Genomic DNA, 26,120 nt, shown 5'->3' with positions numbered 1-26,120 from the left:
ACCAGCAACAGCTTTCTGCTGGGGCTGCACTGGAGAAGCAGAAGCTGTATTTTCGCACTTTGAGAGCCTTGCTCCTTCACGTTAAGGCAGGTAAGCTGGGGTGCCGTGACATGCTGGTGACACCGCCGCCAAGTTTCCTGGTTGCTTGTGGTGACCTGCATCAGCTTTCTGCTCGGTCTCTTCGGCACGTTCTTCTTTGGTTCGGAGTATGGAAGCGCTGCGCCTGGATCTGGAGGCGGAACATGGAAGAATCACGGCACTAAGAGGGGCTACACAAGGTAAAGGCAGTGCGCATTGCAGTGTTGCTGACACTGGAGCACAAGTCACTCTGTGCAGGTGATTCGCAGCACCAGCTTTCTGCCCTGCCAGCTCCGCCCTGGAAGGATGGGATGATGCCTGCCGTTGAATGCCTAGCAGCAGCTCTCTGCTGCGGATCCTAGACTCTATGTGCACTAGCTGGACGTTCGGAGTCTCTGAGCACGGCGCCTTTACCTGGAGCCAGAACATCAAGGACTCCCTTTAGGAAGATGGGCTCTACATGAAAAAGGCAGAGCACATTGCCATCTTGCTGTCACTGGAGAAGAGCTAGCTCCGTGAAGGTTATTCCTAGCACCAGCTTTCTGCCCTGCAATCCCCACTGAGGGACGAGGGGATGAAGCCTTCAGTTGAAAGCTCACCAGCAGCTCTCTGCTTTGACTTCTCCCCGGGAGAAGCAGAAGACGTATGGTCGCACTTTGCGGCGCTTGCCTCTCCTTTCTACAGCAGGTAAGTTTGGGTGCGTGACCACGCTGGTGACACTGCTGCAAAGCTGCCTGCTTGCTTCTGGTGGTCAGCATGAGATTTCTGCTGGGGCTGCTGGGCTCAGTATTCTTCAGCTGGACGTTCGGAGACTGAAAGCCCTGCGCCTGGTTCTGGAGACGAAACATCAAAGAATCACGGTGTTTAGATGCACTATAGACGTTAAAGGCAGTGCAAACTCCACGTTGCTGACAGCGCTCAGAGATGACACACGGTAGGTAAATCCCAGCACGAGCTGTCTGCCCTCTTCGATGCACTTCGGGAGGAGGGGACGGTGCCTTTAGTTGAATGCCCGGCAGCAGATTTCTCCTCCGGCTCTTCGGCTCGTTATTCTGTAGCTGGACGCTCGGAGTACCTAAGCACTGCGCCCGGAGCAGCAGAAGGAACATCGAAGAATCGCGGTAGGTGGATGGACTACGCATGAGAAAGGCAGTGCACATTGCCTTCTTGCTGACCCTGGAGCATAGCTCTGTGCAGTTGATTCCCAGGACCAGCTTCATGCAATGCCCGCTCCACTGATGGGAGCAGGGAAAGGCGACTTCAGTTGAAGGCCCAGCACCAGCGTTCCGCTCTGGCTCCTCCACTGGAGAAGCAGGAGCTGTACAGCTTTGACCAAGGCACTTTGAGTGCCTTGTTCCTGCCGTTTACGGCAGTTAAGCTGGGCTGCCATGAGATGCTGCTGTCACTGCCGCAGAGAGCCCTGGCTTCTGATTCGGAAGATCACAACAGCCTTCTGCTCTGGCTCCACTGACAGAAGACGTGTGTTAGCACCACTTGGCGAGCCTTGCTTTGTTAGTTTTAGGCAGGTAAGCTGGGATGCGGTGACATGCCGGTGACACTGCTGCTAAGCTCCCTGGTTGCTTCTGGTGATCAGCATGAACTTTCTGCTCGGGCTCCTCTGCTCCTTCTTCTTCAGAAGGGCGCTCAAAGTGGGCAAGATTGCGCCTGGAGCTGCATTCGGAACATCAAAGAATCACGTTATTTAAGCGCACTCTTCATGTTAAAGGCAGTGCACGCTGCCACGTTGCTGACTGCGCTCGGAAATCACACCCTCTAGGTAATTCCCAGCAGAAGCTTTCTGCCCTCCCGGATGCACTGTGGGAGGAAGGGATGGTGCTTTTAGTTGAACGCCCAGCAGCAGCTTTCTCCTCCGGCTCCTCAGCTCCTTATTCTTTAGCTGGACGTTCGGAGTGGGTAAACACTGCGCCTGGATCTGGAGGAGGAATACCGAAGAATGTCTGTGTGAAGAGGGGCTATAGGTGACAAAAGCAGTGCGCCTTGCCATGCTGCTGACACCGGAGCACGTCTCACTTTGTGCAGGTGATGAACAGCACCACCTTACTGCAACGCCAGCTCCACTGTTGGGGGAAGGGGCTGGCGCCTTCCGTTGAACACCCAGCAGCAGCAGCTTTCTGCTCTGGCTCCGCCACTGAAGAAGCAGCGTCTGTATGTTCCCGCTTTGAGACTCCTGCTCCTTATGTTTGCAGCACATAAGCTGGCGTGCCGTGTAAATTGGTCACACGGCTTCAAAGCTTCCTGGTTGCTTCTCGTGATCAGCAGCAGCTTTGTACTCGGGCTCCTCGGCTCATTAATCTTCAGATGGACGTTCGGAGTGTGTAAGCACTGCGCCTGGGTCTTTAGACGGAACATCACGCTGTTAAGATTGGCTATACAAGTTGAAGGCAACGCACGCTGCCATGTTGCTGCCGCTGCTCCGAGATCACACTCTGTAGGAAATTCCCAGCACAAGCTTTCTTCCGTCCCAGAACCCCTGTGGGAGAAGGGGATGGTGCCTTTAGTTGAATGTCCAGCAGCAGCTTTCTCCTCCGGCTCCTCGCCTCTCTATTCAGTAGCTGGACTTGCGGAGTATGGAAGCACTGCGCCTGGCTTTGAAGACAGAACTTCCAAGAATCATGCTATTAAGACGGGCTACGCCAGTTAAAGGCAGTGCACGTCGGCTTCTTGCTGACACTGGAGAGCAGCTCGCTCTGTGAAGGTCATTCCTAGAAGAGGCTTCCTGCCCTGCCATCTCCAATGCGGGAACAGGGGATGAAGCCTTCAGTTGAATGCCCACCAGCAGCTTTCTGCTCCGACTTCTCCACGGGGGAAGCAGCAGGCGCATGATCGCACTTTGCGGCACGTGCTTCTCCTTTCTAAAGCTGGTAAGTTTGGGTGCGTGGCCACGCTGGGGACGCTGCTGCTCTAAGCTCCCTGGTTGCTTCTGGTGAAGAGAAGCAGCTTTGCCCTCGGCCTCTTCTGCTCATTATTCTTTAGTCGGACGTTCGCAGTAGGTAAGCTCTGCGCCTGGTTCTGGACACGGACCACCGAAGAATCCCTCTAGGTAGAGGCACTATACACGAGAAAGGCCGAGCACATGGCCATGTTGCTGATACAGAGGCACAGCTCAGTCTGTGCAGGTGATTCCGAGCACCAGCTTTCTGCCCTGCCACCTCCGCTGTTTCAAGAGGAGAGAAAGCATTTACTAGAATGCCCAGCAGCATATTTCTGCTCTGGCTCTTCCATGGGCCAAGGCGAAGCTCTATGTTGGCACTCGGAGAGCCTTGTGCCTACCGTTTTCTGTATTTAAGCTGGGATGCCATGAGGTGCTGTTGACACTGCTGCAGAGACCCCTGGCTGCTCCTCAAGACCAGCAACAGCTTTCTGCTGGGGCTGCACTGGAGAAGCAGAAGCTGTATTTTCGCACTTTGAGAGCCTTGCTCCTTCACGTTAAGGCAGGTAAGCTGGGGTGCCGTGACATGCTGGTGACACCGCCGCCAAGTTTCCTGGTTGCTTGTGGTGACCTGCATCAGCTTTCTGCTCGGTCTCTTCGGCACGTTCTTCTTTGGTTCGGAGTATGGAAGCGCTGCGCCTGGATCTGGAGGCGGAACATGGAAGAATCACGGCACTAAGAGGGGCTACACAAGGTAAAGGCAGTGCGCATTGCAGTGTTGCTGACACTGGAGCACAAGTCACTCTGTGCAGGTGATTCGCAGCACCAGCTTTCTGCCCTGCCAGCTCCGCCCTGGAAGGATGGGATGATGCCTGCCGTTGAATGCCTAGCAGCAGCTCTCTGCTGCGGATCCTAGACTCTATGTGCACTAGCTGGACGTTCGGAGTCTCTGAGCACGGCGCCTTTACCTGGAGCCAGAACATCAAGGACTCCCTTTAGGAAGATGGGCTCTACATGAAAAAGGCAGAGCACATTGCCATCTTGCTGTCACTGGAGAAGAGCTAGCTCCGTGAAGGTTATTCCTAGCACCAGCTTTCTGCCCTGCAATCCCCACTGAGGGACGAGGGGATGAAGCCTTCAGTTGAAAGCTCACCAGCAGCTCTCTGCTTTGACTTCTCCCCGGGAGAAGCAGAAGACGTATGGTCGCACTTTGCGGCGCTTGCCTCTCCTTTCTACAGCAGGTAAGTTTGGGTGCGTGACCACGCTGGTGACACTGCTGCAAAGCTGCCTGCTTGCTTCTGGTGGTCAGCATGAGATTTCTGCTGGGGCTGCTGGGCTCAGTATTCTTCAGCTGGACGTTCGGAGACTGAAAGCCCTGCGCCTGGTTCTGGAGACGAAACATCAAAGAATCACGGTGTTTAGATGCACTATAGACGTTAAAGGCAGTGCAAACTCCACGTTGCTGACAGCGCTCAGAGATGACACACGGTAGGTAAATCCCAGCACGAGCTGTCTGCCCTCTTCGATGCACTTCGGGAGGAGGGGACGGTGCCTTTAGTTGAATGCCCGGCAGCAGATTTCTCCTCCGGCTCTTCGGCTCGTTATTCTGTAGCTGGACGCTCGGAGTACCTAAGCACTGCGCCCGGAGCAGCAGAAGGAACATCGAAGAATCGCGGTAAGTGGATGGACTACGCATGAGAAAGGCAGTGCACATTGCCTTCTTGCTGACCCTGGAGCATAGCTCTGTGCAGTTGATTCCCAGGACCAGCTTCATGCAATGCCCGCTCCACTGATGAGAGCAGGGAAAGGCGACTTCAGTTGAAGGCCCAGCACCAGCGTTCCGCTCTGGCTCCTCCACTGGAGAAGCAGGCGCTGTACAGCTTTGACCAAGGCACTTTGAGTGCCTTGTTCCTGCCGTTTACGGCAGTTAAGCTGGGCTGCCATGAGATGCTGCTGTCACTGCCGCAGAGAGCCCTGGCTTCTGATTCGGAAGATCACAACAGCCTTCTGCTCTGGCTCCACTGACAGAAGATGTGTGTTAGCACCACTTGGCGAGCCTTGCTTTGTAAGTTTTAGGCAGGTAAGCTGGGGTGCGGTGACATGCCGGTGACACTGCTGCTAAGCCCCCTGGTTGCTTCTGGTGATCAGCATGAACTTTCTGCTCGGGCTCCTCTGCTCCTTCTTCTTCAGAAGGGCGCTCAAAGTGGGCAAGATTGCGCCTGGAGCTGCATTCGGAACATCAAAGAATCACGTTATTTAAGCGCACTCTTCATGTTAAAGGCAGTGCACGCTGCCACGTTGCTGACTGCGCTCGGAAATCACACCCTCTAGGTAATTCCCAGCAGAAGCTTTCTGCCCTCCCGGATGCACTGTGGGAGGAAGGGATGGTGCTTTTAGTTGAACGCCCAGCAGCAGCTTTCTCCTCCGGCTCCTCAGCTCCTTATTCTTTAGCTGGACGTTCGGAGTGGGTAAACACTGCGCCTGGATCTGGAGGAGGAATACCGAAGAATGTCTGTGTGAAGAGGGGCTATAGGTGACAAAAGCAGTGCGCCTTGCCATGCTGCTGACACCGGAGCACGTCTCACTTTGTGCAGGTGATGAACAGCACCACCTTACTGCAACGCCAGCTCCACTGTTGGGGGAAGGGGCTGGCGCCTTCCGTTGAACACCCAGCAGCAGCAGCTTTCTGCTCTGGCTCCGCCACTGAAGAAGCAGCGTCTGTATGTTCCCGCTTTGAGACTCCTGCTCCTTATGTTTGCAGCACATAAGCTGGCGTGCCGTGTAAATTGGTCACATGGCTTCAAAGCTTCCTGGTTGCTTCTCGTGATCAGCAGCAGCTTTGTACTCGGGCTCCTCGGCTCATTAATCTTCAGATGGACGTTCGGAGTGTGTAAGCACTGCGCCTGGGTCTTTAGACGGAACATCACGCTGTTAAGATTGGCTATACAAGTTGAAGGCAACGCTCGCTGCCATGTTGCTGCCGCTGCTCCGAGATCACACTCTGTAGGAAATTCCCAGCACAAGCTTTCTTCCGTCCCAGAACCCCTGTGGGAGAAGGGGATGGTGCCTTTAGTTGAATGTCCAGCAGCAGCTTTCTCCTCCGGCTCCTCGCCTCTCTATTCAGTAGCTGGACTTGCGGAGTATGGAAGCACTGCGCCTGGCTTTGAAGACAGAACTTCCAAGAATCATGCTATTAAGACGGGCTACGCCAGTTAAAGGCAGTGCACGTCGGCTTCTTGCTGACACTGGAGAGCAGCTTGCTCTGTGAAGGTCATTCCTAGAAGAGGCTTCCTGCCCTGCCATCTCCAATGCGGGAACAGGGGATGAAGCCTTCAGTTGAATGCCCACCAGCAGCTTTCTGCTCCGACTTCTCCACGGGGGAAGCAGCAGGCGCATGATCGCACTTTGCGGCACGTGCTTCTCCTTTCTAAAGCTGGTAAGTTTGGGTGCGTGGCCACGCTGGGGACGCTGCTGCTCTAAGCTCCCTGGTTGCTTCTGGTGAAGAGAAGCAGCTTTGCCCTCGGCCTCTTCTGCTCATTATTCTTTAGCCGGACGTTCGCAGTAGGTAAGCTCTGCGCCTGGTTCTGGACACGGACCACCGAAGAATCCCTCTAGGTAGAGGCACTATACACGAGAAAGGCCGTGCACATGGCCATGTTGCTGATACAGAGGCACAGCTCAGTCTGTGCAGGTGATTCCGAGCACCAGCTTTCTGCCCTGCCACCTCCGCTGTTTCAAGAGGAGAGAAAGCATTTACTAGAATGCCCAGCAGCATATTTCTGCTCTGGCTCTTCCATGGGCCAAGGCGAAGCTCTATGTTGGCACTCGGAGAGCCTTGTGCCTACCGTTTTCTGTATTTAAGCTGGGATGCCATGAGGTGCTGTTGACACTGCTGCAGAGACCCCTGGCTGCTCCTCAAGACCAGCAACAGCTTTCTGCTGGGGCTGCACTGGAGAAGCAGAAGCTGTATTTTCGCACTTTGAGAGCCTTGCTCCTTCACGTTAAGGCAGGTAAGCTGGGGTGCCGTGACATGCTGGTGACACCGCCGCCAAGTTTCCTGGTTGCTTGTGGTGACCTGCATCAGCTTTCTGCTCGGTCTCTTCGGCACGTTCTTCTTTGGTTCGGAGAATGGAAGCGCTGCGCCTGGATCTGGAGGCGGAACATGGAAGAATCACGGCACTAAGAGGGGCTACACAAGGTAAAGGCAGTGCGCATTGCAGTGTTGCTGACACTGGAGCACAAGTCACTCTGTGCAGGTGATTCGCAGCACCAGCTTTCTGCCCTGCCAGCTCCGCCCTGGAAGGATGGGATGATGCCTGCCGTTGAATGCCTAGCAGCAGCTCTCTGCTGCGGATCCTAGACTCTATGTGCACTAGCTGGACGTTCGGAGTCTCTGAGCACGGCGCCTTTACCTGGAGCCAGAACATCAAGGACTCCCTTTAGGAAGATGGGCTCTACATGACAAAGGCAGAGCACATTGCCATCTTGCTGTCACTGGAGAAGAGCTAGCTCCGTGAAGGTTATTCCTAGCACCAGCTTTCTGCCCTGCAATCCCCACTGAGGGACGAGGGGATGAAGCCTTCAGTTGAAAGCTCACCAGCAGCTCTCTGCTTTGACTTCTCCCCGGGAGAAGCAGAAGACGTATGGTCGCACTTTGCGGCGCTTGCCTCTCCTTTCTACGGCAGGTAAGTTTGGGTGCGTGGCCACGCTGGTGACACTGCTGCAAAGCTGCCTGCTTGCTTCTGGTGGTCAGCATGAGATTTCTGCTGGGGCTGCTGGGCTCAGTATTCTTCAGCTGGACGTTCGGAGACTGAAAGCCCTGCGCCTGGTTCTGGAGACGAAACATCAAAGAATCACGGTGTTTAGATGCACTATAGACGTTAAAGGCAGTGCAAACTCCACGTTGCTGACAGCGCTCAGAGATGACACACGGTAGGTAAATCCCAGCACGAGCTGTCTGCCCTCTTCGATGCACTTCGGGAGGAGGGGACGGTGCCTTTAGTTGAATGCCCGGCAGCAGATTTCTCCTCCGGCTCTTCGGCTCGTTATTCTGTAGCTGGACGCTCGGAGTACCTAAGCACTGCGCCCGGAGCAGCAGAAGGAACATCGAAGAATCGCGGTAGGTGGATGGACTACGCATGAGAAAGGCAGTGCACATTGCCTTCTTGCTGACCCTGGAGCATAGCTCTGTGCAGTTGATTCCCAGGACCAGCTTCATGCAATGCCCGCTCCACTGATGGGAGCAGGGAAAGGCGACTTCAGTTGAAGGCCCAGCACCAGCGTTCCGCTCTGGCTCCTCCACTGGAGAAGCAGGAGCTGTACAGCTTTGACCAAGGCACTTTGAGTGCCTTGTTCCTGCCGTTTACGGCAGTTAAGCTGGGCTGCCATGAGATGCTGCTGTCACTGCCGCAGAGAGCCCTGGCTTCTGATTCGGAAGATCACAACAGCCTTCTGCTCTGGCTCCACTGACAGAAGACGTGTGTTAGCACCACTTGGCGAGCCTTGCTTTGTTAGTTTTAGGCAGGTAAGCTGGGATGCGGTGACATGCCGGTGACACTGCTGCTAAGCTCCCTGGTTGCTTCTGGTGATCAGCATGAACTTTCTGCTCGGGCTCCTCTGCTCCTTCTTCTTCAGAAGGGCGCTCAAAGTGGGCAAGATTGCGCCTGGAGCTGCATTCGGAACATCAAAGAATCACGTTATTTAAGCGCACTCTTCATGTTAAAGGCAGTGCACGCTGCCACGTTGCTGACTGCGCTCGGAAATCACACCCTCTAGGTAATTCCCAGCAGAAGCTTTCTGCCCTCCCGGATGCACTGTGGGAGGAAGGGATGGTGCTTTTAGTTGAACGCCCAGCAGCAGCTTTCTCCTCCGGCTCCTCAGCTCCTTATTCTTTAGCTGGACGTTCGGAGTGGGTAAACACTGCGCCTGGATCTGGAGGAGGAATACCGAAGAATGTCTGTGTGAAGAGGGGCTATAGGTGACAAAAGCAGTGCGCCTTGCCATGCTGCTGACACCGGAGCACGTCTCACTTTGTGCAGGTGATGAACAGCACCACCTTACTGCAACGCCAGCTCCACTGTTGGGGGAAGGGGCTGGCGCCTTCCGTTGAACACCCAGCAGCAGCAGCTTTCTGCTCTGGCTCCGCCACTGAAGAAGCAGCGTCTGTATGTTCCCGCTTTGAGACTCCTGCTCCTTATGTTTGCAGCACATAAGCTGGCGTGCCGTGTAAATTGGTCACACGGCTTCAAAGCTTCCTGGTTGCTTCTCGTGATCAGCAGCAGCTTTGTACTCGGGCTCCTCGGCTCATTAATCTTCAGATGGACGTTCGGAGTGTGTAAGCACTGCGCCTGGGTCTTTAGACGGAACATCACGCTGTTAAGATTGGCTATACAAGTTGAAGGCAACGCTCGCTGCCATGTTGCTGCCGCTGCTCCGAGATCACACTCTGTAGGAAATTCCCAGCACAAGCTTTCTTCCGTCCCAGAACCCCTGTGGGAGAAGGGGATGGTGCCTTTAGTTGAATGTCCAGCAGCAGCTTTCTCCTCCGGCTCCTCGCCTCTCTATTCAGTAGCTGGACTTGCGGAGTATGGAAGCACTGCGCCTGGCTTTGAAGACAGAACTTCCAAGAATCATGCTATTAAGACGGGCTACGCCAGTTAAAGGCAGTGCACGTCGGCTTCTTGCTGACACTGGAGAGCAGCTCGCTCTGTGAAGGTCATTCCTAGAAGAGGCTTCCTGCCCTGCCATCTCCAATGCGGGAACAGGGGATGAAGCCTTCACTTGAATGCCCACCAGCAGCTTTCTGCTCCGACTTCTCCACGGGGGAAGCAGCAGGCGCATGATCGCACTTTGCGGCACGTGCTTCTCCTTTCTAAAGCTGGTAAGTTTGGGTGCGTGGCCACGCTGGGGACGCTGCTGCTCTAAGCTCCCTGGTTGCTTCTGGTGAAGAGAAGCAGCTTTGCCCTCGGCCTCTTCTGCTCATTATTCTTTAGTCGGACGTTCGCAGTAGGTAAGCTCTGCGCCTGGTTCTGGACACGGACCACCGAAGAATCCCTCTAGGTAGAGGCACTATACACGAGAAAGGCCGAGCACATGGCCATGTTGCTGATACAGAGGCACAGCTCAGTCTGTGCAGGTGATTCCGAGCACCAGCTTTCTGCCCTGCCACCTCCGCTGTTTCAAGAGGAGAGAAAGCATTTACTAGAATGCCCAGCAGCATATTTCTGCTCTGGCTCTTCCATGGGCCAAGGCGAAGCTCTATGTTGGCACTCGGAGAGCCTTGTGCCTACCGTTTTCTGTATTTAAGCTGGGATGCCATGAGGTGCTGTTGACACTGCTGCAGAGACCCCTGGCTGCTCCTCAAGACCAGCAACAGCTTTCTGCTGGGGCTGCACTGGAGAAGCAGAAGCTGTATTTTCGCACTTTGAGAGCCTTGCTCCTTCACGTTAAGGCAGGTAAGCTGGGGTGCCGTGACATGCTGGTGACACCGCCGCCAAGTTTCCTGGTTGCTTGTGGTGACCTGCATCAGCTTTCTGCTCGGTCTCTTCGGCACGTTCTTCTTTGGTTCGGAGTATGGAAGCGCTGCGCCTGGATCTGGAGGCGGAACATGGAAGAATCACGGCACTAAGAGGGGCTACACAAGGTAAAGGCAGTGCGCATTGCAGTGTTGCTGACACTGGAGCACAAGTCACTCTGTGCAGGTGATTCGCAGCACCAGCTTTCTGCCCTGCCAGCTCCGCCCTGGAAGGATGGGATGATGCCTGCCGTTGAATGCCTAGCAGCAGCTCTCTGCTGCGGATCCTAGACTCTATGTGCACTAGCTGGACGTTCGGAGTCTCTGAGCACGGCGCCTTTACCTGGAGCCAGAACATCAAGGACTCCCTTTAGGAAGATGGGCTCTACATGAAAAAGGCAGAGCACATTGCCATCTTGCTGTCACTGGAGAAGAGCTAGCTCCGTGAAGGTTATTCCTAGCACCAGCTTTCTGCCCTGCAATCCCCACTGAGGGACGAGGGGATGAAGCCTTCAGTTGAAAGCTCACCAGCAGCTCTCTGCTTTGACTTCTCCCCGGGAGAAGCAGAAGACGTATGGTCGCACTTTGCGGCGCTTGCCTCTCCTTTCTACAGCAGGTAAGTTTGGGTGCGTGACCACGCTGGTGACACTGCTGCAAAGCTGCCTGCTTGCTTCTGGTGGTCAGCATGAGATTTCTGCTGGGGCTGCTGGGCTCAGTATTCTTCAGCTGGACGTTCGGAGACTGAAAGCCCTGCGCCTGGTTCTGGAGACGAAACATCAAAGAATCACGGTGTTTAGATGCACTATAGACGTTAAAGGCAGTGCAAACTCCACGTTGCTGACAGCGCTCAGAGATGACACACGGTAGGTAAATCCCAGCACGAGCTGTCTGCCCTCTTCGATGCACTTCGGGAGGAGGGGACGGTGCCTTTAGTTGAATGCCCGGCAGCAGATTTCTCCTCCGGCTCTTCGGCTCGTTATTCTGTAGCTGGACGCTCGGAGTACCTAAGCACTGCGCCCGGAGCAGCAGAAGGAACATCGAAGAATCGCGGTAGGTGGATGGACTACGCATGAGAAAGGCAGTGCACATTGCCTTCTTGCTGACCCTGGAGCATAGCTCTGTGCAGTTGATTCCCAGGACCAGCTTCATGCAATGCCCGCTCCACTGATGGGAGCAGGGAAAGGCGACTTCAGTTGAAGGCCCAGCACCAGCGTTCCGCTCTGGCTCCTCCACTGGAGAAGCAGGAGCTGTACAGCTTTGACCAAGGCACTTTGAGTGCCTTGTTCCTGCCGTTTACGGCAGTTAAGCTGGGCTGCCATGAGATGCTGCTGTCACTGCCGCAGAGAGCCCTGGCTTCTGATTCGGAAGATCACAACAGCCTTCTGCTCTGGCTCCACTGACAGAAGACGTGTGTTAGCACCACTTGGCGAGCCTTGCTTTGTTAGTTTTAGGCAGGTAAGCTGGGATGCGGTGACATGCCGGTGACACTGCTGCTAAGCTCCCTGGTTGCTTCTGGTGATCAGCATGAACTTTCTGCTCGGGCTCCTCTGCTCCTTCTTCTTCAGAAGGGCGCTCAAAGTGGGCAAGATTGCGCCTGGAGCTGCATTCGGAACATCAAAGAATCACGTTATTTAAGCGCACTCTTCATGTTAAAGGCAGTGCACGCTGCCACGTTGCTGACTGCGCTCGGAAATCACACCCTCTAGGTAATTCCCAGCAGAAGCTTTCTGCCCTCCCGGATGCACTGTGGGAGGAAGGGATGGTGCTTTTAGTTGAACGCCCAGCAGCAGCTTTCTCCTCCGGCTCCTCAGCTCCTTATTCTTTAGCTGGACGTTCGGAGTGGGTAAACACTGCGCCTGGATCTGGAGGAGGAATACCGAAGAATGTCTGTGTGAAGAGGGGCTATAGGTGACAAAAGCAGTGCGCCTTGCCATGCTGCTGACACCGGAGCACGTCTCACTTTGTGCAGGTGATGAACAGCACCACCTTACTGCAACGCCAGCTCCACTGTTGGGGGAAGGGGCTGGCGCCTTCCGTTGAACACCCAGCAGCAGCAGCTTTCTGCTCTGGCTCCGCCACTGAAGAAGCAGCGTCTGTATGTTCCCGCTTTGAGACTCCTGCTCCTTATGTTTGCAGCACATAAGCTGGCGTGCCGTGTAAATTGGTCACACGGCTTCAAAGCTTCCTGGTTGCTTCTCGTGATCAGCAGCAGCTTTGTACTCGGGCTCCTCGGCTCATTAATCTTCAGATGGACGTTCGGAGTGTGTAAGCACTGCGCCTGGGTCTTTAGACGGAACATCACGCTGTTAAGATTGGCTATACAAGTTGAAGGCAACGCACGCTGCCATGTTGCTGCCGCTGCTCCGAGATCACACTCTGTAGGAAATTCCCAGCACAAGCTTTCTTCCGTCCCAGAACCCCTGTGGGAGAAGGGGATGGTGCCTTTAGTTGAATGTCCAGCAGCAGCTTTCTCCTCCGGCTCCTCGCCTCTCTATTCAGTAGCTGGACTTGCGGAGTATGGAAGCACTGCGCCTGGCTTTGAAGACAGAACTTCCAAGAATCATGCTATTAAGACGGGCTACGCCAGTTAAAGGCAGTGCACGTCGGCTTCTTGCTGACACTGGAGAGCAGCTCGCTCTGTGAAGGTCATTCCTAGAAGAGGCTTCCTGCCCTGCCATCTCCAATGCGGGAACAGGGGATGAAGCCTTCAGTTGAATGCCCACCAGCAGCTTTCTGCTCCGACTTCTCCACGGGGGAAGCAGCAGGCGCATGATCGCACTTTGCGGCACGTGCTTCTCCTTTCTAAAGCTGGTAAGTTTGGGTGCGTGGCCACGCTGGGGACGCTGCTGCTCTAAGCTCCCTGGTTGCTTCTGGTGAAGAGAAGCAGCTTTGCCCTCGGCCTCTTCTGCTCATTATTCTTTAGTCGGACGTTCGCAGTAGGTAAGCTCTGCGCCTGGTTCTGGACACGGACCACCGAAGAATCCCTCTAGGTAGAGGCACTATACACGAGAAAGGCCGAGCACATGGCCATGTTGCTGATACAGAGGCACAGCTCAGTCTGTGCAGGTGATTCCGAGCACCAGCTTTCTGCCCTGCCACCTCCGCTGTTTCAAGAGGAGAGAAAGCATTTACTAGAATGCCCAGCAGCATATTTCTGCTCTGGCTCTTCCATGGGCCAAGGCGAAGCTCTATGTTGGCACTCGGAGAGCCTTGTGCCTACCGTTTTCTGTATTTAAGCTGGGATGCCATGAGGTGCTGTTGACACTGCTGCAGAGACCCCTGGCTGCTCCTCAAGACCAGCAACAGCTTTCTGCTGGGGCTGCACTGGAGAAGCAGAAGCTGTATTTTCGCACTTTGAGAGCCTTGCTCCTTCACGTTAAGGCAGGTAAGCTGGGGTGCCGTGACATGCTGGTGACACCGCCGCCAAGTTTCCTGGTTGCTTGTGGTGACCTGCATCAGCTTTCTGCTCGGTCTCTTCGGCACGTTCTTCTTTGGTTCGGAGTATGGAAGCGCTGCGCCTGGATCTGGAGGCGGAACATGGAAGAATCACGGCACTAAGAGGGGCTACACAAGGTAAAGGCAGTGCGCATTGCAGTGTTGCTGACACTGGAGCACAAGTCACTCTGTGCAGGTGATTCGCAGCACCAGCTTTCTGCCCTGCCAGCTCCGCCCTGGAAGGATGGGATGATGCCTGCCGTTGAATGCCTAGCAGCAGCTCTCTGCTGCGGATCCTAGACTCTATGTGCACTAGCTGGACGTTCGGAGTCTCTGAGCACGGCGCCTTTACCTGGAGCCAGAACATCAAGGACTCCCTTTAGGAAGATGGGCTCTACATGAAAAAGGCAGAGCACATTGCCATCTTGCTGTCACTGGAGAAGAGCTAGCTCCGTGAAGGTTATTCCTAGCACCAGCTTTCTGCCCTGCAATCCCCACTGAGGGACGAGGGGATGAAGCCTTCAGTTGAAAGCTCACCAGCAGCTCTCTGCTTTGACTTCTCCCCGGGAGAAGCAGAAGACGTATGGTCGCACTTTGCGGCGCTTGCCTCTCCTTTCTACAGCAGGTAAGTTTGGGTGCGTGACCACGCTGGTGACACTGCTGCAAAGCTGCCTGCTTGCTTCTGGTGGTCAGCATGAGATTTCTGCTGGGGCTGCTGGGCTCAGTATTCTTCAGCTGGACGTTCGGAGACTGAAAGCCCTGCGCCTGGTTCTGGAGACGAAACATCAAAGAATCACGGTGTTTAGATGCACTATAGACGTTAAAGGCAGTGCAAACTCCACGTTGCTGACAGCGCTCAGAGATGACACACGGTAGGTAAATCCCAGCACGAGCTGTCTGCCCTCTTCGATGCACTTCGGGAGGAGGGGACGGTGCCTTTAGTTGAATGCCCGGCAGCAGATTTCTCCTCCGGCTCTTCGGCTCGTTATTCTGTAGCTGGACGCTCGGAGTACCTAAGCACTGCGCCCGGAGCAGCAGAAGGAACATCGAAGAATCGCGGTAAGTGGATGGACTACGCATGAGAAAGGCAGTGCACATTGCCTTCTTGCTGACCCTGGAGCATAGCTCTGTGCAGTTGATTCCCAGGACCAGCTTCATGCAATGCCCGCTCCACTGATGAGAGCAGGGAAAGGCGACTTCAGTTGAAGGCCCAGCACCAGCGTTCCGCTCTGGCTCCTCCACTGGAGAAGCAGGCGCTGTACAGCTTTGACCAAGGCACTTTGAGTGCCTTGTTCCTGCCGTTTACGGCAGTTAAGCTGGGCTGCCATGAGATGCTGCTGTCACTGCCGCAGAGAGCCCTGGCTTCTGATTCGGAAGATCACAACAGCCTTCTGCTCTGGCTCCACTGACAGAAGATGTGTGTTAGCACCACTTGGCGAGCCTTGCTTTGTAAGTTTTAGGCAGGTAAGCTGGGGTGCGGTGACATGCCGGTGACACTGCTGCTAAGCCCCCTGGTTGCTTCTGGTGATCAGCATGAACTTTCTGCTCGGGCTCCTCTGCTCGTTCTTCTTCAGAAGGGCGCTCAAAGTGGGCAAGATTGCGCCTGGAGCTGCATTCGGAACATCAAAGAATCACGTTATTTAAGCGCACTCTTCATGTTAAAGGCAGTGCACGCTGCCACGTTGCTGACTGCGCTCGGAAATCACACCCTCTAGGTAATTCCCAGCAGAAGCTTTCTGCCCTCCCGGATGCACTGTGGGAGGAAGGGATGGTGCTTTTAGTTGAACGCCCAGCAGCAGCTTTCTCCTCCGGCTCCTCAGCTCCTTATTCTTTAGCTGGACGTTCGGAGTGGGTAAACACTGCGCCTGGATCTGGAGGAGGAATACCGAAGAATGTCTGTGTGAAGAGGGGCTATAGGTGACAAAAGCAGTGCGCCTTGCCATGCTGCTGACACCGGAGCACGTCTCACTTTGTGCAGGTGATGAACAGCACCACCTTACTGCAACGCCAGCTCCACTGTTGGGGGAAGGGGCTGGCGCCTTCCGTTGAACACCCAGCAGCAGCAGCTTTCTGCTCTGGCTCCGCCACTGAAGAAGCAGCGTCTGTATGTTCCCGCTTTGAGACTCCTGCTCCTTATGTTTGCAGCACATAAGCTGGCGTGCCGTGTAAATTGGTCACATGGCTTCAAAGCTTCCTGGTTGCTTCTCGTGATCAGCAGCAGCTTTGTACTCGGGCTCCTCGGCTCATTAATCTTCAGATGGACGTTCGGAGTGTGTAAGCACTGCGCCTGGGTCTTTAGACGGAACATCACGCTGTTAAGATTGGCTATACAAGTTGAAGGCAACGCTCGCTGCCATGTTGCTGCCGCTGCTCCGAGATCACACTCTGTAGGAAATTCCCAGCACAAGCTTTCTTCCGTCCCAGAACCCCTGTGGGAGAAGGGGATGGTGCCTTTAGTTGAATGTCCAGCAGCAGCTTTCTCCTCCGGCTCCTCGCCTCTCTATTCAGTAGCTGGACTTGCGGAGTATGGAAGCACTGCGCCTGGCTTTGAAGACAGAACTTCCAAGAATCATGCTATTAAGACGGGCTACGCCAGTTAAAGGCAGTGCACGTCGGCTTCTTGCTGACACTGGAGAGCAGCTTGCTCTGTGAAGGTCATTCCTAGAAGAGGCTTCCTGCCCTGCCATCTCCAATGCGGGAACAGGGGATGAAGCCTTCAGTTGAATGCCCACCAGCAGCTTTCTGCTCCGACTTCTCCACGGGGGAAGCAGCAGGCGCATGATCGCACTTTGCGGCACGTGCTTCTCCTTTCTAAAGCTGGTAAGTTTGGGTGCGTGGCCACGCTGGGGACGCTGCTGCTCTAAGCTCCCTGGTTGCTTCTGGTGAAGAGAAGCAGCTTTGCCCTCGGCCTCTTCTGCTCATTATTCTTTAGCCGGACGTTCGCAGTAGGTAAGCTCTGCGCCTGGTTCTGGACACGGACCACCGAAGAATCCCTCTAGGTAGAGGCACTATACACGAGAAAGGCCGTGCACATGGCCATGTTGCTGATACAGAGGCACAGCTCAGTCTGTGCAGGTGATTCCGAGCACCAGCTTTCTGCCCTGCCACCTCCGCTGTTTCAAGAGGAGAGAAAGCATTTACTAGAATGCCCAGCAGCATATTTCTGCTCTGGCTCTTCCATGGGCCAAGGCGAAGCTCTATGTTGGCACTCGGAGAGCCTTGTGCCTACCGTTTTCTGTATTTAAGCTGGGATGCCATGAGGTGCTGTTGACACTGCTGCAGAGACCCCTGGCTGCTCCTCAAGACCAGCAACAGCTTTCTGCTGGGGCTGCACTGGAGAAGCAGAAGCTGTATTTTCGCACTTTGAGAGCCTTGCTCCTTCACGTTAAGGCAGGTAAGCTGGGGTGCCGTGACATGCTGGTGACACCGCCGCCAAGTTTCCTGGTTGCTTGTGGTGACCTGCATCAGCTTTCTGCTCGGTCTCTTCGGCACGTTCTTCTTTGGTTCGGAGAATGGAAGCGCTGCGCCTGGATCTGGAGGCGGAACATGGAAGAATCACGGCACTAAGAGGGGCTACACAAGGTAAAGGCAGTGCGCATTGCAGTGTTGCTGACACTGGAGCACAAGTCACTCTGTGCAGGTGATTCGCAGCACCAGCTTTCTGCCCTGCCAGCTCCGCCCTGGAAGGATGGGATGATGCCTGCCGTTGAATGCCTAGCAGCAGCTCTCTGCTGCGGATCCTAGACTCTATGTGCACTAGCTGGACGTTCGGAGTCTCTGAGCACGGCGCCTTTACCTGGAGCCAGAACATCAAGGACTCCCTTTAGGAAGATGGGCTCTACATGACAAAGGCAGAGCACATTGCCATCTTGCTGTCACTGGAGAAGAGCTAGCTCCGTGAAGGTTATTCCTAGCACCAGCTTTCTGCCCTGCAATCCCCACTGAGGGACGAGGGGATGAAGCCTTCAGTTGAAAGCTCACCAGCAGCTCTCTGCTTTGACTTCTCCCCGGGAGAAGCAGAAGACGTATGGTCGCACTTTGCGGCGCTTGCCTCTCCTTTCTACGGCAGGTAAGTTTGGGTGCGTGGCCACGCTGGTGACACTGCTGCAAAGCTGCCTGCTTGCTTCTGGTGGTCAGCATGAGATTTCTGCTGGGGCTGCTGGGCTCAGTATTCTTCAGCTGGACGTTCGGAGACTGAAAGCCCTGCGCCTGGTTCTGGAGACGAAACATCAAAGAATCACGGTGTTTAGATGCACTATAGACGTTAAAGGCAGTGCAAACTCCACGTTGCTGACAGCGCTCAGAGATGACACACGGTAGGTAAATCCCAGCACGAGCTGTCTGCCCTCTTCGATGCACTTCGGGAGGAGGGGACGGTGCCTTTAGTTGAATGCCCGGCAGCAGATTTCTCCTCCGGCTCTTCGGCTCGTTATTCTGTAGCTGGACGCTCGGAGTACCTAAGCACTGCGCCCGGAGCAGCAGAAGGAACATCGAAGAATCGCGGTAGGTGGATGGACTACGCATGAGAAAGGCAGTGCACATTGCCTTCTTGCTGACCCTGGAGCATAGCTCTGTGCAGTTGATTCCCAGGACCAGCTTCATGCAATGCCCGCTCCACTGATGGGAGCAGGGAAAGGCGACTTCAGTTGAAGGCCCAGCACCAGCGTTCCGCTCTGGCTCCTCCACTGGAGAAGCAGGAGCTGTACAGCTTTGACCAAGGCACTTTGAGTGCCTTGTTCCTGCCGTTTACGGCAGTTAAGCTGGGCTGCCATGAGATGCTGCTGTCACTGCCGCAGAGAGCCCTGGCTTCTGATTCGGAAGATCACAACAGCCTTCTGCTCTGGCTCCACTGACAGAAGACGTGTGTTAGCACCACTTGGCGAGCCTTGCTTTGTTAGTTTTAGGCAGGTAAGCTGGGATGCGGTGACATGCCGGTGACACTGCTGCTAAGCTCCCTGGTTGCTTCTGGTGATCAGCATGAACTTTCTGCTCGGGCTCCTCTGCTCCTTCTTCTTCAGAAGGGCGCTCAAAGTGGGCAAGATTGCGCCTGGAGCTGCATTCGGAACATCAAAGAATCACGTTATTTAAGCGCACTCTTCATGTTAAAGGCAGTGCACGCTGCCACGTTGCTGACTGCGCTCGGAAATCACACCCTCTAGGTAATTCCCAGCAGAAGCTTTCTGCCCTCCCGGATGCACTGTGGGAGGAAGGGATGGTGCTTTTAGTTGAACGCCCAGCAGCAGCTTTCTCCTCCGGCTCCTCAGCTCCTTATTCTTTAGCTGGACGTTCGGAGTGGGTAAACACTGCGCCTGGATCTGGAGGAGGAATACCGAAGAATGTCTGTGTGAAGAGGGGCTATAGGTGACAAAAGCAGTGCGCCTTGCCATGCTGCTGACACCGGAGCACGTCTCACTTTGTGCAGGTGATGAACAGCACCACCTTACTGCAACGCCAGCTCCACTGTTGGGGGAAGGGGCTGGCGCCTTCCGTTGAACACCCAGCAGCAGCAGCTTTCTGCTCTGGCTCCGCCACTGAAGAAGCAGCGTCTGTATGTTCCCGCTTTGAGACTCCTGCTCCTTATGTTTGCAGCACATAAGCTGGCGTGCCGTGTAAATTGGTCACACGGCTTCAAAGCTTCCTGGTTGCTTCTCGTGATCAGCAGCAGCTTTGTACTCGGGCTCCTCGGCTCATTAATCTTCAGATGGACGTTCGGAGTGTGTAAGCACTGCGCCTGGGTCTTTAGACGGAACATCACGCTGTTAAGATTGGCTATACAAGTTGAAGGCAACGCACGCTGCCATGTTGCTGCCGCTGCTCCGAGATCACACTCTGTAGGAAATTCCCAGCACAAGCTTTCTTCCGTCCCAGAACCCCTGTGGGAGAAGGGGATGGTGCCTTTAGTTGAATGTCCAGCAGCAGCTTTCTCCTCCGGCTCCTCGCCTCTCTATTCAGTAGCTGGACTTGCGGAGTATGGAAGCACTGCGCCTGGCTTTGAAGACAGAACTTCCAAGAATCATGCTATTAAGACGGGCTACGCCAGTTAAAGGCAGTGCACGTCGGCTTCTTGCTGACACTGGAGAGCAGCTCGCTCTGTGAAGGTCATTCCTAGAAGAGGCTTCCTGCCCTGCCATCTCCAATGCGGGAACAGGGGATGAAGCCTTCAGTTGAATGCCCACCAGCAGCTTTCTGCTCCGACTTCTCCACGGGGGAAGCAGCAGGCGCATGATCGCACTTTGCGGCACGTGCTTCTCCTTTCTAAAGCTGGTAAGTTTGGGTGCGTGGCCACGCTGGGGACGCTGCTGCTCTAAGCTCCCTGGTTGCTTCTGGTGAAGAGAAGCAGCTTTGCCCTCGGCCTCTTCTGCTCATTATTCTTTAGTCGGACGTTCGCAGTAGGTAAGCTCTGCGCCTGGTTCTGGACACGGACCACCGAAGAATCCCTCTAGGTAGAGGCACTATACACGAGAAAGGCCGAGCACATGGCCATGTTGCTGATACAGAGGCACAGCTCAGTCTGTGCAGGTGATTCCGAGCACCAGCTTTCTGCCCTGCCACCTCCGCTGTTTCAAGAGGAGAGAAAGCATTTACTAGAATGCCCAGCAGCATATTTCTGCTCTGGCTCTTCCATGGGCCAAGGCGAAGCTCTATGTTGGCACTCGGAGAGCCTTGTGCCTACCGTTTTCTGTATTTAAGCTGGGATGCCATGAGGTGCTGTTGACACTGCTGCAGAGACCCCTGGCTGCTCCTCAAGACCAGCAACAGCTTTCTGCTGGGGCTGCACTGGAGAAGCAGAAGCTGTATTTTCGCACTTTGAGAGCCTTGCTCCTTCACGTTAAGGCAGGTAAGCTGGGGTGCCGTGACATGCTGGTGACACCGCCGCCAAGTTTCCTGGTTGCTTGTGGTGACCTGCATCAGCTTTCTGCTCGGTCTCTTCGGCACGTTCTTCTTTGGTTCGGAGTATGGAAGCGCTGCGCCTGGATCTGGAGGCGGAACATGGAAGAATCACGGCACTAAGAGGGGCTACACAAGGTAAAGGCAGTGCGCATTGCAGTGTTGCTGACACTGGAGCACAAGTCACTCTGTGCAGGTGATTCGCAGCACCAGCTTTCTGCCCTGCCAGCTCCGCCCTGGAAGGATGGGATGATGCCTGCCGTTGAATGCCTAGCAGCAGCTCTCTGCTGCGGATCCTAGACTCTATGTGCACTAGCTGGACGTTCGGAGTCTCTGAGCACGGCGCCTTTACCTGGAGCCAGAACATCAAGGACTCCCTTTAGGAAGATGGGCTCTACATGACAAAGGCAGAGCACATTGCCATCTTGCTGTCACTGGAGAAGAGCTAGCTCCGTGAAGGTTATTCCTAGCACCAGCTTTCTGCCCTGCAATCCCCACTGAGGGACGAGGGGATGAAGCCTTCAGTTGAAAGCTCACCAGCAGCTCTCTGCTTTGACTTCTCCCCGGGAGAAGCAGAAGACGTATGGTCGCACTTTGCGGCGCTTGCCTCTCCTTTCTACAGCAGGTAAGTTTGGGTGCGTGACCACGCTGGTGACACTGCTGCAAAGCTGCCTGCTTGCTTCTGGTGGTCAGCATGAGATTTCTGCTGGGGCTGCTGGGCTCAGTATTCTTCAGCTGGACGTTCGGAGACTGAAAGCCCTGCGCCTGGTTCTGGAGACGAAACATCAAAGAATCACGGTGTTTAGATGCACTATAGACGTTAAAGGCAGTGCAAACTCCACGTTGCTGACAGCGCTCAGAGATGACACACGGTAGGTAAATCCCAGCACGAGCTGTCTGCCCTCTTCGATGCACTTCGGGAGGAGGGGACGGTGCCTTTAGTTGAATGCCCGGCAGCAGATTTCTCCTCCGGCTCTTCGGCTCGTTATTCTGTAGCTGGACGCTCGGAGTACCTAAGCACTGCGCCCGGAGCAGCAGAAGGAACATCGAAGAATCGCGGTAAGTGGATGGACTACGCATGAGAAAGGCAGTGCACATTGCCTTCTTGCTGACCCTGGAGCATAGCTCTGTGCAGTTGATTCCCAGGACCAGCTTCATGCAATGCCCGCTCCACTGATGAGAGCAGGGAAAGGCGACTTCAGTTGAAGGCCCAGCACCAGCGTTCCGCTCTGGCTCCTCCACTGGAGAAGCAGGCGCTGTACAGCTTTGACCAAGGCACTTTGAGTGCCTTGTTCCTGCCGTTTACGGCAGTTAAGCTGGGCTGCCATGAGATGCTGCTGTCACTGCCGCAGAGAGCCCTGGCTTCTGATTCGGAAGATCACAACAGCCTTCTGCTCTGGCTCCACTGACAGAAGATGTGTGTTAGCACCACTTGGCGAGCCTTGCTTTGTAAGTTTTAGGCAGGTAAGCTGGGGTGCGGTGACATGCCGGTGACACTGCTGCTAAGCCCCCTGGTTGCTTCTGGTGATCAGCATGAACTTTCTGCTCGGGCTCCTCTGCTCCTTCTTCTTCAGAAGGGCGCTCAAAGTGGGCAAGATTGCGCCTGGAGCTGCATTCGGAACATCAAAGAATCACGTTATTTAAGCGCACTCTTCATGTTAAAGGCAGTGCACGCTGCCACGTTGCTGACTGCGCTCGGAAATCACACCCTCTAGGTAATTCCCAGCAGAAGCTTTCTGCCCTCCCGGATGCACTGTGGGAGGAAGGGATGGTGCTTTTAGTTGAACGCCCAGCAGCAGCTTTCTCCTCCGGCTCCTCAGCTCCTTATTCTTTAGCTGGACGTTCGGAGTGGGTAAACACTGCGCCTGGATCTGGAGGAGGAATACCGAAGAATGTCTGTGTGAAGAGGGGCTATAGGTGACAAAAGCAGTGCGCCTTGCCATGCTGCTGACACCGGAGCACGTCTCACTTTGTGCAGGTGATGAACAGCACCACCTTACTGCAACGCCAGCTCCACTGTTGGGGGAAGGGGCTGGCGCCTTCCGTTGAACACCCAGCAGCAGCAGCTTTCTGCTCTGGCTCCGCCACTGAAGAAGCAGCGTCTGTATGTTCCCGCTTTGAGACTCCTGCTCCTTATGTTTGCAGCACATAAGCTGGCGTGCCGTGTAAATTGGTCACACGGCTTCAAAGCTTCCTGGTTGCTTCTCGTGATCAGCAGCAGCTTTGTACTCGGGCTCCTCGGCTCATTAATCTTCAGATGGACGTTCGGAGTGTGTAAGCACTGCGCCTGGGTCTTTAGACGGAACATCACGCTGTTAAGATTGGCTATACAAGTTGAAGGCAACGCTCGCTGCCATGTTGCTGCCGCTGCTCCGAGATCACACTCTGTAGGAAATTCCCAGCACAAGCTTTCTTCCGTCCCAGAACCCCTGTGGGAGAAGGGGATGGTGCCTTTAGTTGAATGTCCAGCAGCAGCTTTCTCCTCCGGCTCCTCGCCTCTCTATTCAGTAGCTGGACTTGCGGAGTATGGAAGCACTGCGCCTGGCTTTGAAGACAGAACTTCCAAGAATCATGCTATTAAGACGGGCTACGCCAGTTAAAGGCAGTGCACGTCGGCTTCTTGCTGACACTGGAGAGCAGCTCGCTCTGTGAAGGTCATTCCTAGAAGAAGCTTCCTGCCCTGCCATCTCCAATGCGGGAACAGGGGATGAAGCCTTCACTTGAATGCCCACCAGCAGCTTTCTGCTCCGACTTCTCCACGGGGGAAGCAGCAGGCGCATGATCGCACTTTGCGGCACGTGCTTCTCCTTTCTAAAGCTGGTAAGTTTGGGTGCGTGGCCACGCTGGGGACGCTGCTGCTCTAAGCTCCCTGGTTGCTTCTGGTGAAGAGAAGCAGCTTTGCCCTCGGCCTCTTCTGCTCATTATTCTTTAGTCGGACGTTCGCAGTAGGTAAGCTCTGCGCCTGGTTCTGGACACGGACCACCGAAGAATCCCTCTAGGTAGAGGCACTATACACGAGAAAGGCCGAGCACATGGCCATGTTGCTGATACAGAGGCACAGCTCAGTCTGTGCAGGTGATTCCGAGCACCAGCTTTCTGCCCTGCCACCTCCGCTGTTTCAAGAGGAGAGAAAGCATTTACTAGAATGCCCAGCAGCATATTTCTGCTCTGGCTCTTCCATGGGCCAAGGCGAAGCTCTATGTTGGCACTCGGAGAGCCTTGTGCCTACCGTTTTCTGTATTTAAGCTGGGATGCCATGAGGTGCTGTTGACACTGCTGCAGAGACCCCTGGCTGCTCCTCAAGACCAGCAACAGCTTTCTGCTGGGGCTGCACTGGAGAAGCAGAAGCTGTATTTTCGCACTTTGAGAGCCTTGCTCCTTCACGTTAAGGCAGGTAAGCTGGGGTGCCGTGACATGCTGGTGACACCGCCGCCAAGTTTCCTGGTTGCTTGTGGTGACCTGCATCAGCTTTCTGCTCGGTCTCTTCGGCACGTTCTTCTTTGGTTCGGAGTATGGAAGCGCTGCGCCTGGATCTGGAGGCGGAACATGGAAGAATCACGGCACTAAGAGGGGCTACACAAGGTAAAGGCAGTGCGCATTGCAGTGTTGCTGACACTGGAGCACAAGTCACTCTGTGCAGGTGATTCGCAGCACCAGCTTTCTGCCCTGCCAGCTCCGCCCTGGAAGGATGGGATGATGCCTGCCGTTGAATGCCTAGCAGCAGCTCTCTGCTGCGGATCCTAGACTCTATGTGCACTAGCTGGACGTTCGGAGTCTCTGAGCACGGCGCCTTTACCTGGAGCCAGAACATCAAGGACTCCCTTTAGGAAGATGGGCTCTACATGACAAAGGCAGAGCACATTGCCATCTTGCTGTCACTGGAGAAGAGCTAGCTCCGTGAAGGTTATTCCTAGCACCAGCTTTCTGCCCTGCAATCCCCACTGAGGGACGAGGGGATGAAGCCTTCAGTTGAAAGCTCACCAGCAGCTCTCTGCTTTGACTTCTCCCCGGGAGAAGCAGAAGACGTATGGTCGCACTTTGCGGCGCTTGCCTCTCCTTTCTACGGCAGGTAAGTTTGGGTGCGTGGCCACGCTGGTGACACTGCTGCAAAGCTGCCTGCTTGCTTCTGGTGGTCAGCATGAGATTTCTGCTGGGGCTGCTGGGCTCAGTATTCTTCAGCTGGACGTTCGGAGACTGAAAGCCCTGCGCCTGGTTCTGGAGACGAAACATCAAAGAATCACGGTGTTTAGATGCACTATAGACGTTAAAGGCAGTGCAAACTCCACGTTGCTGACAGCGCTCAGAGATGACACACGGTAGGTAAATCCCAGCACGAGCTGTCTGCCCTCTTCGATGCACTTCGGGAGGAGGGGACGGTGCCTTTAGTTGAATGCCCGGCAGCAGATTTCTCCTCCGGCTCTTCGGCTCGTTATTCTGTAGCTGGACGCTCGGAGTACCTAAGCACTGCGCCCGGAGCAGCAGAAGGAACATCGAAGAATCGCGGTAGGTGGATGGACTACGCATGAGAAAGGCAGTGCACATTGCCTTCTTGCTGACCCTGGAGCATAGCTCTGTGCAGTTGATTCCCAGGACCAGCTTCATGCAATGCCCGCTCCACTGATGGGAGCAGGGAAAGGCGACTTCAGTTGAAGGCCCAGCACCAGCGTTCCGCTCTGGCTCCTCCACTGGAGAAGCAGGAGCTGTACAGCTTTGACCAAGGCACTTTGAGTGCCTTGTTCCTGCCGTTTACGGCAGTTAAGCTGGGCTGCCATGAGATGCTGCTGTCACTGCCGCAGAGAGCCCTGGCTTCTGATTCGGAAGATCACAACAGCCTTCTGCTCTGGCTCCACTGACAGAAGACGTGTGTTAGCACCACTTGGCGAGCCTTGCTTTGTTAGTTTTAGGCAGGTAAGCTGGGATGCGGTGACATGCCGGTGACACTGCTGCTAAGCTCCCTGGTTGCTTCTGGTGATCAGCATGAACTTTCTGCTCGGGCTCCTCTGCTCCTTCTTCTTCAGAAGGGCGCTCAAAGTGGGCAAGATTGCGCCTGGAGCTGCATTCGGAACATCAAAGAATCACGTTATTTAAGCGCACTCTTCATGTTAAAGGCAGTGCACGCTGCCACGTTGCTGACTGCGCTCGGAAATCACACCCTCTAGGTAATTCCCAGCAGAAGCTTTCTGCCCTCCCGGATGCACTGTGGGAGGAAGGGATGGTGCTTTTAGTTGAACGCCCAGCAGCAGCTTTCTCCTCCGGCTCCTCAGCTCCTTATTCTTTAGCTGGACGTTCGGAGTGGGTAAACACTGCGCCTGGATC

This window comes from Psittacula echo, assembly GCF_963264785.1.
Source record: "Psittacula echo genome assembly, chromosome: 3".
NCBI lineage: Eukaryota > Metazoa > Chordata > Aves > Psittaciformes > Psittacidae > Psittacula > Psittacula echo.
This window is presented reverse-complemented; position numbering follows the sequence as displayed.